The sequence below is a fragment of the Artemia sp. Qi Xiang Cuo genome, chromosome 1 (assembly GCF_049724085.1).
Source record: "Artemia sp. Qi Xiang Cuo chromosome 1, ASM4972408v1, whole genome shotgun sequence".
Classification (NCBI taxonomy): Eukaryota; Metazoa; Arthropoda; class Branchiopoda; order Anostraca; family Artemiidae; genus Artemia; species Artemia sp. Qi Xiang Cuo.
In genome coordinates, this window is record NC_142794.1 from 95,777,791 (window position 1) to 95,797,215 (window position 19,425).

General features: G+C 37.1%; 1 protein-coding gene across 1 annotated transcript in view; it reads right to left on the reverse strand.

Annotated features, from left to right (window-relative positions):
- The window catches only part of LOC148956957 (WD repeat-containing protein 47), a 116,186-nt gene that overhangs the window by 67,432 nt on the left and 29,329 nt on the right, over window positions 1-19,425 (reverse strand). The gene's annotated exons all lie outside the window — the stretch shown is intronic.

Sequence of the window (19,425 nt, forward strand, 5' to 3'; positions counted from 1 at the left end):
AACACGAACACAAGCTAATGTTATCACTCGTGGCTAGTTACAAGCTAGCTCACTCAAAAGCTGGCGAGTTGCCGGCAGTTCAGCTTTTCCGGAACATTTTCACAAGCACCTAATGGAGCGAGTGCATCAATTGCACCAGAAAAATTTACCAGGTTCATGTGGAAAAGCCAGCTTGTAGTTTGTAAGCTCGCCCCGTAGACTTGAGCCTTTAGGCTTATTCGCGGGTAGCCTTAGGCTCTAGGTATTTCCATTCAAACGCTTTCGTGGACTTGCATGAATAGAAATTGTCTGTTTATTCCCAGTGATAGTTACAGGTGTGAAAATGCATAAGCCCAGTGTGAACTATCACTAATGAAGAAAGTTAAACATAAGAATAGAGGTTTATGTTAGTCATTATCGACCCCTAATCAACTTTTTTAAAATAAAAAATCGCCAAAGAAGAATTCAAATATACAACCTTGCGTCTCCCCTTGGGTGGAATTTTAATAACTAGAAGTTTAATTAGTAACCGTTCACAGGGTCTTAGGTGCAGTCATGGTAGACCTCGGTTCCAGGTTTTTCCACTCATAATCAGTGAATTCTCCTTGAACAAGCCTGTGTGAACGGGAGTTCACCCAGTCCTTGTCACAGAAATGGCAGCTCTAAGGACCCATGTGACCAACCTGCGATTTATCTGCATGTTATTATTGGAACCTAGAAGGAGATCCGATAAATATTTTGTTTCATTTGCTAATGAATTAATTATTCACAAGAAAGCTAGTACTGAGACATTAGTAAAGCTCACTCTTTTGAGGTATCATTGGCCTTTACAATTTTAGCTTCTTTCGATTTAAGAAGTCCAATATCATAGTAGTGGTAGTGACATATTGGTTGTTTCGACCCTTCTCATTCCGTATTTGCACTGCAACAGACAAGAAGTCCTCGGTTGTTCAAGATGGTTTCATTTGTCAGTTTTGATTATTTTCAACTCATTGAATAATGTCGTGACTACGAAGTTTCCAAAGGGAACATTCATTGAGATGGGGGAAACAAACATATCCAGCCCAACCCTTTAGGCTTAAAATGTGTCTCCGATATTCAGTAGCCGACGCATTTTTATAATTCAGATTTTCTACGAGGTCAACCATGGCTTGATGTATCAAATTCCAATCGACCTTTGCTTTATCCCGTCAGGGCATGCCAAATTTGTCGAGATGAGCTGATAAAATCCTAAGCCCAGCTCGCTGGCAAATCTTTCGCACCAACTCCTTGACTTAAGGCTCCTCCGACTTGCTACATGGCGTAGAGAGCAAACCAACTTTGCTCCTTCAGGTGGACCTATCAGCTGCCATGAGGGGGGCAAGTTCAAAATAGGATCTTGAACTTGATCTTGACAAATTTAACAACAAGATCTTCAAAATAGAATTGTGCATTCATGTGGGGTTTGCTGCATGTAAATTCTTATGAATCTTTGCAGGACAAATATGATTCTATTACCTTGATTGATGGTTCACTTATGAGGAAAGCCATGCTTTACATGATTCCATAGCCAGACATGCTTGTTGAAGTGATTTATTCAGATTCCTTTTTACTTTTATTTTTTTTTAACAAAATTCAGGGCGTTTGAAATGCTTCAATATAAAATAGGCTCACGAAGTTACCGGTAAAGGCTCTGACTAGTTCTTCTACTTCTTCTCTCATCCTTAAAATCAATCCATGAATTAGTTCTATAAAAGATAGGCTCACAAAGTTACCAGCAGAGGTTCTGTTATTGTTCTACTTCTAGTTTCATCCAATAAAACCAAGCCACAAAACAGTTGTTAGAGTGGAATGATGAGTGATTTTGGATTTACAGTATTTAAACTGTTGTTTTTTGGGGTTTAGGGGGGAGTTACCTAGGTTAGGTTACGTATTTAATATATACTTTACCCCCCACCCCCTAATGTGCAAATATAAAGCCCAAACTTGTTTCTAAACTTTTATATATTAATAGCCCAAATTTGTTTCTAAACTATTATATATTTATCCTATTTTTTTTTTATTAGCATTAACCAAACTTGACTTCTATCGTGACTTCTTTCAATCTTAAACATTACTGAAACTGAGTCCATATTGGCCACCATCGAGCTCATTGTATTCGAGCAAAAACCAACAAAATTGGTCATTGGTACCTCAAAATTCAGTGAACACTGCTTAACCGTGTTTCAACTTTCGCTCACTCATCTTCGCATTTAATTGCATCGACTAGATCCAGTTATGAGCAAAAATTATACATCTAGCTGTTTGACGTTGTTAATATATGTGTTTTCATCAACAATCGATCTTATTTTTGTAGCGAGAAAGTCTTTATAGCACCCTACTAGGCTCTATCCCGTGAAATTAGTTGCTTTTTGCTTCCAAAGAGGGGGGGTTAATTACTCTCCACCCACTTTCGACTATTAAAAAGGGCAATTTCAATTTCCAATCAAATGAGCCCCTTTTGAAATTTCTATAACAACTTTCTATATAAACTTTATATGCCCCCAACGGCAAAACTTACAACCCTTGCACTGAGGGCTCTGAAGGGGTTATCATCCTAAAAGACCAAATTTCTAGAACTTTCAACTATATTGAACAAAATGGATATCTCAAACCTTTGCCTGGATGTGTTTGGGAAAATGTTGGGCGTGAGAGGGGCGTTAGTCGCTCTCCAATCACTTTCAACTATTAAAAAGGCACTAACCCTTTCAATTTCCAATTGAATGAGCCCTTTTGAAGTTTCTACGCTTTCAATAAAAACCTTATATGCCCCTAGGACATAACTTACAACCCTTGCCCTGAGGGCTGTGGGGGTAGGAGGGGTTGTCATCCTTAAAGACCTAATTTCCAAAACTTTCAACTATGTTGAATGAAATGGCTGTCTAAAATATTGATTGGATGTGTTTGGAGAAGATGGGCGTGAGAGGGGGGTTTGTTGCCCTCAAATAACTTTTGACTATTAAAAAGGGCACTAGCCCTTTGAATTTGCAACCGAATAATCCTCGTTTTAAGTTTCTAAGAAAATGATTTAACTGAAAACCTTGTAAACCACCGGGACATAACTTAAAACCCTTGCTTTGAAGATTTTGGGGGGAGTGTCCTGCTCAAAGGTAAGTATTTCATACGCTTGAATTGCGTGGAACCAAATAACTATCAAAATCTTGAGTGGATATGTTTGGGGAAAGGGTGGGCGTGGAAGAGGTGTTAGTTGCTTTCCAATCACTTTCGACTACTAAAAAGAGTACTAACCATTTCAATTCCCAATCGAATGAACCCTATTTGAAGTTTCTACGACAACGCGTTATATAAAAACCTTATATGCCCCCTGGGAGTAATTTACAACCCTTGCCCTGAGGGCCGTGGGGGTGTTGTTAAACTCAAAGATCTCATCTGCAGAATTTAAGACAATGTTGAAAAAAATGGTTATCTTAAAGTTTTCCTTAGATGTATTTGGAGAAAAGGTGGACATGAGAGGCGGATTGTTCGCCCTCTAATTATTTCGAATATCTAAAAAGGCACTAGCCCTTTGAATTTCCAATCGAATGAGCATTTTTCTAAGTTTCTACGACAACGCGTTCTATAAAAAACAGTATATGCCCCCAGGGCATAACTTACAACCCTTGCCCTAAGGGCTGTGGGGGATTGTCCTCAAAAACATAATTTCTATCTAAAAATCAACTACGCTGAACAAAATGGGTATCTCAGAATTTTGATTGGATGTGTTTCGGGAAATGGTGGGCGTTGAAGGAGTCTTAGTCGCCTTCCAATCACTTTCGACTATTAAAAAGGGCACAAGCCACTCCAATTTCCAATTGAATGAGCCCTTTTCAAAGTTTTTATGACAACTTCTTCGATACGAAGTGCCCAGCTTTAAAGGTTACAATTAATAAATAATACATTTTGCCAACAGCGTTCTTATATGCCCTCAGGGCATAACTTAAAACCCTTGTCCTGAGGGTTGTGGGGGAGTATCCTCCTCTTTAATGAGTCCCCGCTTCTTGGCTCTTGCCCCGCATCTTGTCGCGATCGCGCTGCCTATGATTTATACAACAATTTTCTATATAAACCTTATATGCCCCAAGGGCATAACTTACAACACTTGCACAGAGGGCTCTGAGGGGGTTATCATCCTAAGAGACCTAATTTCCAGAACGTTTAACTACGTTGATCAAAATGGATATATCAAAATTTGATTTGATGTGTTTTTGAAAAATGGCGGGCGTGAGAGGGACGTTAGTCACTATCCTATCACTTTCAACTATTAAAAAAGGCACTAGCTCTTTCAGTTTCCTATTGAAAGAGCACTTTTGAAGTTTATACGACATCGCTTTCAATAAAAACTTTATATACCCCAGGGCACAACTTACAACCCTTGCACTGGGGCTCTGAGGGGGTTACCATCGTAAAAGACCTAATTTCGAGAACTCTCAACTACGTTGAACCAAATGGATATCTCAAAATTTTAATTCGATATGTTTGGGAAAATGGTTGGTGTAAGAGGGGCGTTAGTTGCTCTCCAATCCATTTCAACTATTAAAAAAAGCACTAGCCATTTCAATGTCCAATAGATTGAGCCCTTTTGAAGTTTCTACGACAACGCTCTCAATTAAAACTTAATATGCCCCAAGGGCATAACTTACAACCCTTGCCCTGAGGGCTGGGGGGGAGGGGTTGTCACCCTCAAAGACCTAATTTCAAAACTTTCATCTACGTTGACTAAATTGGCTATCTAAAAATTTTATTGGATGTGTTTGGGGAAAAGGTGGACGTGAGAAGAGGGTTAGTTGCCCTCTAATCACTTTCGACTGTTAAAAAGGGTACTAGCCCTTTGAATTTCAAATCGAATGAGCCCTTTTTCAAGTTTCTACGACAGATTTCAATAAAAGCCCTATATGCCCCCAGGGCATAACTTATAATCCTTGCCCTGAGGGTTGCGGGGGAGTGTATCAACTACGCTGAACAAAATGGCTATCTCAAAATTTTATTGGATGTGTTTGGGGGAATGATGGGTGTGGGGGGGGGGGGCTAGTTGCCCTCCAATCACTTTCGACTACTAAAAAGGGCACTAGCCTTTTGAATTACCAATCGAATGACCTTCTTTGAAGTTTTTACTACAACGCCTTCAATAAAAACCTGGTATGCCCCTAGGACATAACTTAAAACCCTTGACATGAGGGTTGTGTCCTCCTCAATATCATATTTACCATCTGGATATCAACTCCGCTGTACAAAATGGCTATCGCAAAACTTTCATCGGATTTCTGGGGGAATGATGGGCGTGGGGGGTGGGCTAGTTGCCCTCCAATCACTTTCGACCTTAAAAAGGGCACTAGCTCTTTGAATTTCCAATCGAATGAGCATTTTTGAAGTTTCTACGACAACACCTTATATAAAAACCTTATATGCCCCCAGGGCATAACTTAAAACCCTTGCCCTAAGGGTTGTGGGGGATTGTCCTCCTCAAAAACATGTTTTCTATTTGGAAATCAACTACGTTGAACAAAACGGCTATCTAAAAATTTTGATTGGATGTATTTGGGGGAATGATAGCCGTCGGGAGGGGGGGGGGGGTCTAGTTGCCCACCAAACACATTCGACAATTAAAAAGGGTACTAGCCCTTTGAATTTCTAATCAAATGAGCCAGTTTTGAAGTTTTTACGACAACACCTTCTATAAAAACCTTATATGCCCCTAGGGCATAACTTAAAACTCTTTCCCCGAGGGTTGTGGTGGAGTGTCCTCCTCAAAAACATATTTTCTATCGGGAAATCAACTACGCTGAACAAAATGGTTATCTCAAAATTTTGATTGGATGTGTTTGGGGGAATGATGGGCGTCGGGGGGGGGGAGTCTATTTGCCCTCCAATCACTTTCGACTATTAAAAAGGGCACTATCTCTTTGAATTTCCAATCGAATGAGCATTTTTGAAGTTTCTACGACAACGCCTTATATAAAAACCTTATATGCCCCCAGGGCGCAACTTACAACCCTTGCACTGGGGCTCTGAGGGGGGATATCATCCTAAAATACCTAATTCGCAGAAATTTCAACTACGCTGAACAAAATTGATATCTCAAAATTTAGATCGGGTATGTTTTGAAAAATAACGGTCGAGAAAAGGGTGTTAGCCATTATCCAATAATCTTATGCCTTTAAAAAAGGTACTGGCTCTTTCGGGTTTACATTAGATGAGTTCTTTTGAAGCTTCAACAACAGCGCTTTCAATAAAAACCTTATGCGCCCCAGGGCATGTTTTTAAGCTCCTTTATTGGAGATGTTGAGGGGGAGGGACTGTCATCCTTAAGGACCTAATTTCAAAAACTTTCATCTACGTTGACTAAATTGGCTATCTAAAAATTTTATTGGATGTGTTTGGGGAAAAGGTGGACGTGAGAGGGGGGTTAGTTGCCCTCTAATCACTTTCGACTATTTAAAAAGGCACTAGCCCTTTGAATTTCCAATCGAATGAGCCCTTTTTCAAGTTTCTACGACAAAGATTTCAATAAAAACCCTATATGCCCCCAGGGCATAAGTTATAATCCTTGCCCTGAGGGTTGCGGGGGAGTGTATCAACTACGCTGAACAAAATGGCTATCTCAAAATTTTATTGGATGTGTTTGGGGGAATGATGGGTGTGGGGGGGGGGGGGGGGCTATTTGCCCTCCAATCACTTTTGACTACTAAAAGGGCACTAGCCCTTTGAATTTCCAATCGAATGAGCTTTTTTGAAGTTTCTACGACAACACCTTCTTTAAATATCTTATATGCCCCCAAGGAATAACTTAAAATCCGTGTCCAGAGGGTTGTGGTAAAGTGTCTTTCTCAAAAATATAATATCTATGATGATAGAAGCTCTACTCTACAACAGTACTATAACAAAATTTTTTGTGGGTGTGTTTGGGGGCATAATGGGCGTGGGGGGGGCTAGTTGCCCTTGAATGAGTGTTATCAATTAAAAAGGGTACTCGCCCAGCGACTTTCACATTAAATAGGCCTTTTATGTAGTTTCTACAAACACACCTTCTATAAAAACCTCGCATACCACCAGGGCAGCACTAAAGAATCTGGCCCTGAGGATTGTGGGGGAGTGCCCTCCTCAAAAATATATTTTCTCTCTGGAATAAAAAGGCGCTGAAGAAAAGGTCTATCTCAAAATTTTGATTGGATGTGTTTGGGGGAATAATGAGCATGGGGAGGGGGGGCTAGTTGCCCTCCAATCACTTTCGACTATTAAAAAGGGCACTAGCCACTCCAATTTCCAATCGAATGAGTCCTTTTCGAAGTTTCTACGACAATTCCTTCGATACGAAGTGCCCGGGTATGGAGGAAAAAAAAAAAAAAAAAAAAACACATTGTGGCAACATCGTTCTTTACTTAAGCAGCGCTAGCGCGCTGCCTATGGTATGACCTTAGTATGTGCCCTCTATTTCTTCAAGTTGGTGACTGCTCTGCATCATTAAATCAAGTTTGTTACTAGATCTGTACGCCTTCTGCCCGTTCTCGAAGTTTTTTAAATACTTCTTATATATTGCCTGTTTAGTTAGCAATAACTTTCCAGGCATAAGCTTTTTCTTATTGACATTGCAAAGTGCCGTTTCTTAGAGCGATAGTCTGGCACTTTTTTAGAGGAATGACTTGGAGGGATTCTACTTTTCTTTCTGCGCTTTCTTATTGTCTTGGCTGACTCTCTTTTCTTTCGTAAACATTTTTCAGCACCTGACTCTTCACAAACACTAGGATCAGACTAAGAGATCGTATTATCCATCTAGTCGGATATTCCTGCTTTGACCATAAATTATCTCATTTTCACGTAGTCCGATATTCTTGTTCTGGGCTGAACTGCTTAATTTTTAACTAGGTGGATAGCTTGTTAATGATATGAATTGTCGAATTACCTGTTCGCAAAATAATATTTTACAGAATATATTATATTCAAAATAATAAGAAAAAGCTTTATCTATCTAGTTGAATATCTGGGCTTGCTACTAACTGTAGTTGAATACTGTTTTTACATTCAACATAATGCAAAATCTTAAGAGGTACTGGTGCACTAAATGTTACACACGAGGGGTGTGGGGGGTAAAGCATAGCATATAACGTAACACGTTTTCAGATACCTTACGATAGCGCTGAGGAAAGAGATGCGCGTGCTATTTGAACATGCTCAGGTTCAATCCCGCGAGTCGTAAGGAAGTCTTAGTCAATGTTCTTAGAATTTTTTTTTTTTAGATTGTTGAACTTTATGGAATGTTGGTCACAAAATTCCTTTTTAATAAATTGATTTTGCAAAAAAGCTATTCGGGTATGTTAAAATTTATTTATGTTATTCTCAATTTTATAGACGCCAAAATGTTGATAAAAAGTATTTTTCAACAATACTTAAAACTGGAGTGTTAATTGAGGAGAGGAGTTACCTCCTTAACCTTTCTCCCCCCTACTCCTTTATTTAACTTTTTTTAAATTTAAAATTTTCAATGAAACATATCTTTATTTGTGTTTTCAAAAAAAAGAAAAAAGACAAAAGAAACGAAGTTTGCAAACTTGCCAATTATATTCCCAATTTTAGCAATTTGCCATTTTGTGTTCAATTTTTTATTTTAATTTGTGAAAAAAAAGTGATAAAAAAGTATTTTTAACAAAACTTAAAAACAGGAGTGTCAATTGAGGAGAGGAGTTGCCTCCTTAACCTTTCTCCCCCCCCTGCCCCTTGATTTAATTTTTTTTTTCAATTTGAATTTTTCAATGAAACACATCTTTATTTGTGTTTTCAGAAAAAAAGAAAAAAACAAAGTTTGCAAACTTGCCAATTATAGTGCCAATTTTAGCAATTTGCCATTTTGTCGTCAATTTTTTATTTTAATTCCAATGCACAAATTTAGGTTGAGTCTAGCCATGAATAGAACAACAAGGGTAATAAATTATACAAAAAAATCCTGCCTTGTATTAATTCATGCATACAACTAGTGGAAAAGTCTATAGTCATACCCGCCTCGTCTTAGCGATCTTATTGCCTCTCTTTTCTCTTTGCCCTTTGACTATCCGGATATGGACCCCTCTTGCCCCCCCCCCCCAAAAAAAATGCTGGAGATTCGCCCCTGCCTATCCACTGCTATGAGGGGGGCAAGTTCTAAAATAAGCTTTTGAACTTGACCTTGAAAACAAGATCTTAAAAATAGAATTGTGCTTTCATTTAGGTGTTTTCAGAAAAAAAGAAAAAAACAAAGTTTGCAAACTTGCCAATTATATTGCCAATTTTAGCAATTTGCCATTTCGTCGTCAATTTTTTGTTTTAATTCTAATGCACAAATTTAGGTTGAATCTAGCCATGAATAGAACAACAAGGGTAATAAATTATACAAAAAAAATCCTGCCTTGTATTAATTCATGCATACAACTATTGGAAAAGTCTATAGTCATACCCGCCTCGTCTTAGCGATCTTATTGCCTCTCTTTTCTCTTTGCCCTTTGACTATCCGGATATGGACCCCTCTTGCGCCCCCCAATAAAAATGCTGGAGATTCGCCCCTGCCTATCCACTGCTATGAGGGGGGCAAGTTCTAAAATAAGATTTTGAACTTGACCTTGAAAACAAGATCTTAAAAATAGAATTGTGCTTTCATTTAGGTGTTTGGTGCATGTAAATTCTGACGAATCTTTGCAGAACAAATAAAATTCTATTACCTTGATCGATGGTTTGCTTACGAGGAGAACCATGCTTTACATGATTCCATAGGCAGGCATGCTTGTTTAAGTGGATTATTCAGATTCCTTTTTTTTTTTATCAAAGTTCAGTGCGTTTGAAATGCTTCTATATAAAAGAGGCTCACGAAGTTACCGATAAAAGCTCTGATTAGTTCTTCTACTTCTTCTCTCATCCAATAAAATCAGTCCATGGAATGGTTCTATAAAAGATAGGCTTACATAGTTACCAGCAAAGGTTCTTTTATTGTTCTTCTACTTCTTCTTTCATCCAATAAAACCAAGCCATCCTTGGCCTGGAAGAAATAATTAAAGTCGTTCAACAGCCCAAGTACATTAAACACATACTCAAGTAGTGTTTTCATCAGATAGTTATGAAAGGCTTCTAAGACCTAACCATAACCATGAGTTGGCTGTGCAAAAATCACATTCGCAAAATCCAGCTTAGAGGCTATTAACCTTGATGAAAGTCAGCTTCTTTGTCCTAGTGACAGTGCCGTACGAGGTTAGAGGTATCAACAGGCTTAGAACACCTTCACAATTTTTTTTCGCCTATCACTCATGCTGAAATTAGAGTAGACAGTCCTACAGAGATTTTCTGGTTCTGTTTTACTTAATGGTACACACCGCTATAGACTCTGTCAAGGAGAGACAGAGCGGGAGAGATTTAGTCAAACGGGAGAGACAGATACCCGGTACTAAAACAGTTGCTAGAGTGAAATGATGAGTGATTTTGGATTTACAATATTTAAACTGTTGTTTTTTGGGGTTTAGGGGGGGAGGGGAAGGTACCTAGGCTAGGTTACGTATTTAATATATGCTATGCTTTATCCCCACCCCCCTAATGTGCAAATATATGGCCCAAATTTGTTTCTAAACTATTATATATTTATCCTATTTTTTTTATTAGCACTAACCAAACTTGACTTCTTTCGCATAATTGTCATTTGTAATTCTTATTATTTTGTTCATAAACCATTATAACCGGGTATCTATCTCTTCCGTTTGACTAGTTTCCTTAATAGAGCCTATAGCGGCGTGTACCATTAAGTAAAATAATACCGATTTTCTCAGTTAACTAGGATTTTCACATGCATGTGGGGCATTCAGATGATATGTACGGCATACTTAACAGTAACTGTCCAGGGAAAATGTATCTTAAACATTACTGAAACTGAGTCCATATTGGCCACCATCGAGCTCATTGTATTCGAGCAAAAACCAACAAAATTGGTCATTGGTACCTCAAAATTCAGTGAACACTGCTTAACCGTGTTTCAACTTTCGCTCACTCATCTTCGCATTTAATTGCATCGACTAGATCCAGTTATGAGCAAAAATTATACATCTAGCTGTTTGACGTTGTTAATATATGTGGTTTCGTCAACAATCGATCTTATTTTTGTAACGAGAATGTCTTTATAGCACCCTACTAGGCTCTATCGCGTGACATTAGTTGCTTTTTACTTCCAAAGTTTTACCCTGTCAACACAGTCTTATGCAGTAGAGCTTCGACCGATGAAACTAAATCTTCAACTAAAAGCAAAGACAGCTTGTTTTCCACTATGACCTTAGTATGCGCCCTCTATTTCTCCAAGTTGGTGACTACTCTATCATTAAATCAAGTTTATTACTAGATCTATACGCCTTCTCCCCGTCCTCAAAGTTTTTTAAATGCTTTTTTATACATTGTCTGTTTTAGTTAGGTACATAAGCGCCAATTTCCATAAGGTTTGTGCATTTTATGGTATTAGCACGAAAATTTGCACACATATGTAGAAAAATACGGAGAATCTGACAGGGGACAGATTCACATTTTCTGAGCACTTTTTTCACGTTTCACCATGTTTTTTCTCACCGTGCGAAAAATCGTGCATTTTTGAAATTGCAAGATTTGGACGTTTGAAGCGTTGTGTCTGGTTGATTCAGGTCTGCTGATTCTGAATATGTGCCCACTTTTGAGATCAAATCAGTAGTTTCCGCTATTTTCATCATCGCGGGTCGTACTCTTTTCTTTATACTGAGGTAGTAGATGTGCTTGGGGTATCTTTCATAGCTAAATCGAGCATACTGTGTCTAAAAATGTACTCAATTTTAATATTCAGTCATCCGTTACGGAGTAATCATTACTTTCATCATCACCGGGTGTAGGCTGTCTTTCATACTTCTACATTACAAACTCTGGTTCACCTTAATGTGCAAGTGACGACTGTGGTCTGAATGAACGGAGCATTTGCGGATTTAATACACGACTCGAAATACCTCAAATCACTAGCAGGTTTAACAAAGAAAAGAAGAAAATCCACGTGGCACGTACTTTTAAAGAGAAAGCATATGAGAAGAGAAAAGTAACGTACAATTTACCCTAAACAAGTTCTGTTTTCTTTTATAAATATCTTCGTATCATGAGTCATGAAATAAAGTATTCAGAAGACTAAATTTTTGCCGCTCATGTGATTTCTTGACTTTATTTAAATTCTCAACACGTGACTAATAGTCTTTTCTGCCTTAAGTATAAAAGCGATATGAGGTATTTGAGTTGCGCACAGACAAAGTCCTTGAAACTTTGCACACAGACAAAATTTCTTATGATATTTTCGCTTCGAAGGAAGCAGTTTTAAAAACGCGTGAACACAGAGGAACTTCGTCTTATTCCGTGAAAATCACAGATCGTTCCTCGGATGAACTAGCGTGACTTTTTGAAATCAACTTTGAACAAGAGTCGAATCTTCCATTTTTTGGCAACTATGGTAGTCCAGGAATTGAAGGACATCTTTGTAGTGGCCACTCTTGGAAATACAGTTATTCCAACGCGCATATCGCTTTTCGCGAAGACCTCACACTTACCAACCACGAAGAAGGTGATACTCGTGCGCTGGTCCATGCCTTCCATCAGGCCTAATGTGAGTATAACTTTATAGCCATCAGAACTGTGGATTCTGATGTAGTTGTGATCGCAACAGCTTTGTTCCAGCAGCTTCAGATTGAAAACCTGTTTGTCATCTATGGGCATGGATCAAAGACGAAAATACTGTCCATTCATGATATTACTAATCGTCTAGGACCTGACAGGCCTCGCAGCATTCTCTTTTTGCATGCTTTCTTTTTATCTTGGCCAATTCTCTTTTCTTTCGTAAACGTTTTTCATCACCTGACTCTTCAAAATCACTAGGGTCAGACTAAGAGATCATATTATCCATATAGTCGGATATTCCTACTTTGACCATAAATTACCTCATTTTCCCGTAGTTCGATATTCTTGTTCTAGGCTGAAGTACTTAATTTTTAACGAGGTGAATAGTTTATTTATGACATGAATTATCAAATAATATGGTGGGCAAAATAATATATTGCAGAAATAATACTGCAGAATATACATAATAATAATACTGCAGAATATATTATGCTCCCTACTTTACGAATCTTTGACCAGCTATACAGTATTTCTCGTACAGTATGCCTAGAAACTACGCTATTTGTTACTGGGCTACAATCCCCTACCCTTCTCCTTTCGACAAAAAGTTTGTAACTTCCTTGATTCATTCTACATTTTCAAGCATTTTTTCTACATAATATATGTAGCATGTTTTCTGCATAATAATACTGCAGAATATGTTATATAATAAATACTGTAGAATATATTATGTTCGAAACAATAAGAAACAACTTTATCTATCTAGTTGAATATCAGGGCTTGCTACTTACTGTAGTTGAATACTGTTTTTACATTCAATAGAATGCAAAATCTTAAGAATACGCATTAAGCACCCTCCTGACTAGGCTTTCCAAATTAGGTGGGATACATGCCAGAAAAACCATTGTGCTCTACAATCAGGCAAATAAAAATTTTTCCTACCTGATGTATTAAGGAATGTATTAGGACTTTTGAAATGTTGCTTAAATATTTTAAAATATATACTGTTTGGTGAGCATAAAATTTGAAAAAAAAATACTTTCTTTGAGTCCCAGATATATCGAATAAGTAAATACCGAATAATACAAATTTCTAGACGTACCAATTATTCCTGGAAATTTCCGAACCCCTTATCAGATAAAAAATCCCACAAAATGCCTATGAATGTCGCAAAAAAGGGTAAATCTTTAAAGTGGATTAAATAAAAAAAAACAAGTTTTTTTTAACTGAAAGTAAGAAGCGACATTAAAACTTAAAACGAACAGAAATTATTCCTCTTTCTCACAAGTCTATTTTTTAAAACAATAAAAAACTTTAGCGTAAAGAGCAAGGCGTTGAGGGAGGGGACAGCCCCTTTCATATACGGAATAATTTCTGTTCGTTTAAGTTTTAGTGTCGCTCCTTACTTTCAGTTAAAAAATTGTTTTTTTTTTATTTAATTTCTGAAAGTTTTTGAGTTAATGCAGCTTTGATTTTGACTCGCCATAAATGAAATCTTCATATTAATTTTACTTTTTTGGCTAAATGGCTTTCTCGAAATTTTGACCTGACGTAACTTACGTAACGAACTTCTATATTCGTATATTTTTATTACGTTATAAACAAACTTTATTACGTTATAAAACCTCGCGCAAAGAGCAAGGTATTGACTAGGGGGAGAACTCCTAATATACGCAATAATTTCTTTTCGTTTTAATTTTTAATGTTGCTCCTTACTTTCAGTTGAAAAAACTTATTTTTTATTTAGTTTCTGATCCTTTTTTAAAATAATGCTGAGAAATCCGGTGCCCCCCTCACAGAAATGTCCCTTCCCACATGACAATATTCCCCATGGAAAGATCTTCCCACGTAGGGCCCTCCTCCGACACCCCTCCCCACCAGAACAAATCCCTCTTGAAAACGTCAGCATACTTCCAAATAACAAATACTATATGTTAACAATTGGCAAAGTTCATAACTTCCAGCTCTTCCCCCGGGGACTGTGGGGGATTAAGTCATCCTCAAAGACATATTCATTAGGTTTTCGACTATGCTGAACAAAATGGCTATCTCAAAATTTTGATTTGGTGACTCTGGGAGAAAAGAGCGTGGGAGGGGACCTAGCTGCCCTCCAATTTTTTTGGTCACTTAAAAAGGGAACTAGAACTTTTAATTTCTGTTCAAATGAGCCCTCCCGCGATATTTTTTGACTACTGGATCGATACGATCCCCCCTGGAAAAGATAAAAAAAATAAAACTAAAATAAACACGCATCCGTGATCTTTCTTCTGGCAAAAAAAATGCAAAATTCTACATTTTGCAGATAGGAGCTTGAAACCTCTACAGTAGGGTTTTCTGATACGCTGAATATGATGGTTTGATTTTCATTAAGATTCTATTACTTTTATGGAGAGTTTCCGCCTTTTTTCGAAAATAAGGCAAATTTTTTTCAGACTCGTAACTTTTGATGGGTAAGACTAAACTTGATGAAACTTTAATATTCGAAATAAGCATGACAATACAACTTCTTTTGATGTATCTACAGGTATCAAAATTCCATTTTTTTGAGTTTTGGTTACTATTGAGCCGGGTCGGTCCTTACTTACAGTTCGTTACCACGAACTGTTTGAAACATTGCCTACAGTCTTGGATGAAGCATATATGAAGTGCATGCAAGCACTGCTGACCTGATAGCGCCAGTTGTGCAAGCAGTGCCGGTCTGATATCGTCAGTTGCTAAATTTACAAGGAAATCTTTTAGTGAAGTAAAATATTTGGTGATATTTTGACTCAACACAGAAATCAGACATAAAAAAAACAATAAAAAATTAACACTCGATTCCCCATTCAAATTTCTTTTCAAAAATAATAATCACTACTGCCTAAGCTACATCCCAGTCCCTATCCCTATCTCCTAATGGTTTGAATTTAGCCCTGACCTATACATAAAAGTTTTCTGATTTGTTTCATTTTTCAAACTGGGATTATTTGGCATTATAAGCTAACTGTTGATGACAAATTAGTCCAAAAGCAATGCAAACCAACAAAACGCAAACAATTACTTAGATAGCCTAGGTCTATATCCAGATATTTCTGGTGTAAATCAGCATATTACCAGATATTGGACGATAGAACCATTTAGGCTGAAAATTTATTCATTAAAACACTGAAGTAACACGGTGGCAACAGATAAAAAGAAAATAACTAATTTAACAAGAAATATTCAAACATTCTATTACGACTTTTTGATAATAATGATGCTGAAAGGGTTTTTCCTTTGGTTGTTGATGCCCTTTCCTTCATTCATGGTCTCGAAGAATGCAGAAACAATTTTTTACTGAATTTTCTTATTGTTAGGTTATTATTGTTATTATTATTAGGCAATTATTTTTATTGTTTTCGCATGGTTACACAAATGAACATTTACCACAGAAAAATTAGCCTTAAATTACATTTAGAGCATACATTTTGAAAGATGTCATCAGAGAGACTAATTAGTAAGATGAGACAACGATTGAAACGACCTTGTGGGTTTGCTATGTCAAGACGTTAAGACATTAACGTCTAATGTCACACCTATTTCCTGCTTAACGCTGCCCGGAGGTTTTTTTCATTAAAATTCAAATAAAAATGTTTACAATTTTCATTTCTTTTATATCTTTTTTGAAGTCTTTTTGTTTCTTAGGGGGGCTGTTGTCCCACTACCCTGGCGGCATATATGCATGTCATCAATTTAAAATTATTTGGTATGCAAAGGTACACTGAAGTTAGGCTTAACACCTAGACGTTAAGCAGGAAAATTGGGACGCTTGACCCGTTAAAATATGTTAATACTTCATCGTATTTCACTAGAAACAGTCGGCAAATTTTGTTGAAACGTGCAAATACGTTGTTTGCATAGCATAGCTTCTGCTCATTTTTTTATTTTTTTTTACTGAAGGAATTACTTTAAAGTAAGCATAAATATCGAACTAAATTCATAAGCAAAGAATTAAACTAGATCTTTCAGTAATCCCATTTAAAACGCAAAAACTATAAATCTTATAAGCTCTGGATGTTTTCTTGCTGTTCCATTCCTCAGCCCATATTAATTCCTCGGTTGTTAAATATATAATAAGCACAGAGAAAGGTCTCAGCTGCTATTATAGTAACAGTTGGGCCCTTTCAGCACAGAGAAAGGGCACAACTGTTACTAGTTTAAACCTACTAAATGCGAAATAAATTCAAAATAGTTTTCAAACTAAACTCAAAATGACCTTCAGACAGACAAGGCATTTTTCTTTTTTTTCAAACTAGTCTCTCTTTTAAAATGCATACTCACGGGAAATTTTTTTATTTTTGTCTTAGTTTAAAATGAAGCTTTGAGGTTTGCGAGATTTAATATTACCACCTAGTATGCCTGTAGGGGCATTGAATTTTGAAATCTCACTAAAAACCCAACCTTTCTGAATTTTGACTATGCTTTGAACAGAATAAAACAAATATTAAATTTATGACACTGGTCCAAAATAAGCATGTTGGCATCTCACACAGGCAAATGGTAACACTGATGAGCACTGATTGATAGCAGTCATCATCAACTCATTTATATTAATAGAACCTTCTTGCATATAGAATACTACTACTACTACTAAAAACTCACTGTAGCACTAATCTGCCTGTGGCCAATGTAGCTACGCACGCTCCTCCTCTATCCTTATGTATTAAAAGCCTCTATCTTTACATCCTACCACGAAGTTCCTATTTCCCTTAAAGGTTCCCGTATGACATCCTCCACAGGTCACCCCCGCTTTCCGTTTGGCCCTAGACGGTTGCCTGACAAGGACGATCTCGGGAATGGACACGTGATTACATATATAATACGAGACTGGTATTTCTTTTGTTCGTTATACATTTCATTTGTAAAATCTTCATTTATTAATTACGACATTTGTTCACCCTTGGCTGTTCGGTGGCTTTGCTTTAATCTCTTACTATTATTAAAGTAACTAAAACTATTGTAATGTTTTTACTTTCAAATCTTGGAAATCGCTTTCAATCATCCAAAACAACAACGCTAAAAACTCAATGAAGGTATTTAGCTCTTGAAAAAGAAATCTGCTATTCAATGGTTCTAGGCGAATTGCCCCCGGAAAGTCTTCGCCCAAAAAATTTCCCCTATATTCAAAACTGAGCAGCAAAATGGAGACTATGACAAATAAAAGAATGAAGAAAACAAGGTACTTTGGAGCATTCAACCTACGTTCCAAAATATAGATATAATAGATTGTATAGAATATCGTATTGTATCTATTTTTACGTTTTTATTTCTTTTAGTTTCTTTCGTGTTTTTGGGAGATTGAGTTATCATAACAGGGTAAGATAAGGGTTATAGAAAACAATTAGAAATTATGGATTTAGCGAAAACTATAGAATTGTTGCCCTCTGAGGGAAGTGCACAGAGATAACAGGCTGGATCTAAGAAAAACAAGTAATTGATTCCTGTTGACTTGGCCTGATACCGACATCTATAGTATAAAATATCTATTCACTCCTTGCGATCGAAAACACGTCCACCAGCCGTAAATCAGAAGGCTTTTCCGTCTGAGGCACCTTTAAGGGGCGTTTTTTTAAACCAATTTCAATAACACTGAAATTAATTTTATCGGCTCCAATCTGACTTAGAGTCAACCTCCAAGTCAAAATCAAGAAATGTTGCACAGAAATGTGCAAAAAACCTATGATAAAAGTGCACAGAGATTAACTTGGCCTGATACAGACATCTACAGTATAAAATACCTATTCACTCCTTGCGATCGAAAACACGTCCACTAGCCGTAAATCAGAAGGCTTTTCCGTCTGAAGCACCTTTAAGGGGCGTTTTTTTTTAACCAATTTCAATACCACTGAAATTAATCTTATTGGCTCCAATCTGACTTAGAGTCAACCTCCAAGTCAAAATCAAGAAATGTTGCACAGAAATGTGCAAAAAAAAACATATGATAAAAGTGCACAGAGATTGACTTGGCCTAATACCGACATCTATAGTATAAAATACCTTTTCACTCCTTGCGATTGAAAACACGTCCACCAGCCGTAAATCAGAAGGCTTTTCCGTCTGAAGCACCTTTAAGGGGCGTTTTTTTAAACCAATTTCAATACCACTGAAATTAATCTTATTGGCTCCAATCTGACTTAGAGTCAACCTCCAAGTCAAAATCAAGAAATGTTCCACAGAAATGTGCAAAAAACCTATGATAAAAGTGCACAGAGATTGACTTGACCTGATACCGACATCTATAGTATAAAATACCTATTCACTCCTTGCGATCGAAAACACGTCCACTAGCCGTAAATCAGAAGGCTTTTCCGTCTGAAGCACCTTTAAGGGGCGTTTTTTTTAACCAATTTCAATAAAACTGAAATTAATGTTATTGGCTCCAATCTGACGTAGAGTCAACCTCCAAGTCAAAACCAAGAAATTTTTAAGTTGGAGATAATTCCTTACTTCAAATAAGAAAGCAAATAATTTCTGTAACCTTTATCTAGCCTGCTCTGATAACTCAACCCCCAGCCTCCAAAAACACATAAAGAAAAATTGAAAGGAATAAAAAATAAAAATAAATCCTATAGGATTTTCTACATCACACATTTTACCTACACCATATAGATGGAATATTCCAGCATCAATTCTTTTCTTCATTCTTTTTAGTTGTTTTACTTTCCCTTTGGATGCTAAATTTTACATATAAGAAAAATTTGTTAGGGTAATTTACCGGGAGGTGGAGATTTACCGTGGGGGGAATATACCACAGGCGAACATCTTCCGGGGGTATTTATTTTCCGGAGAAATTTT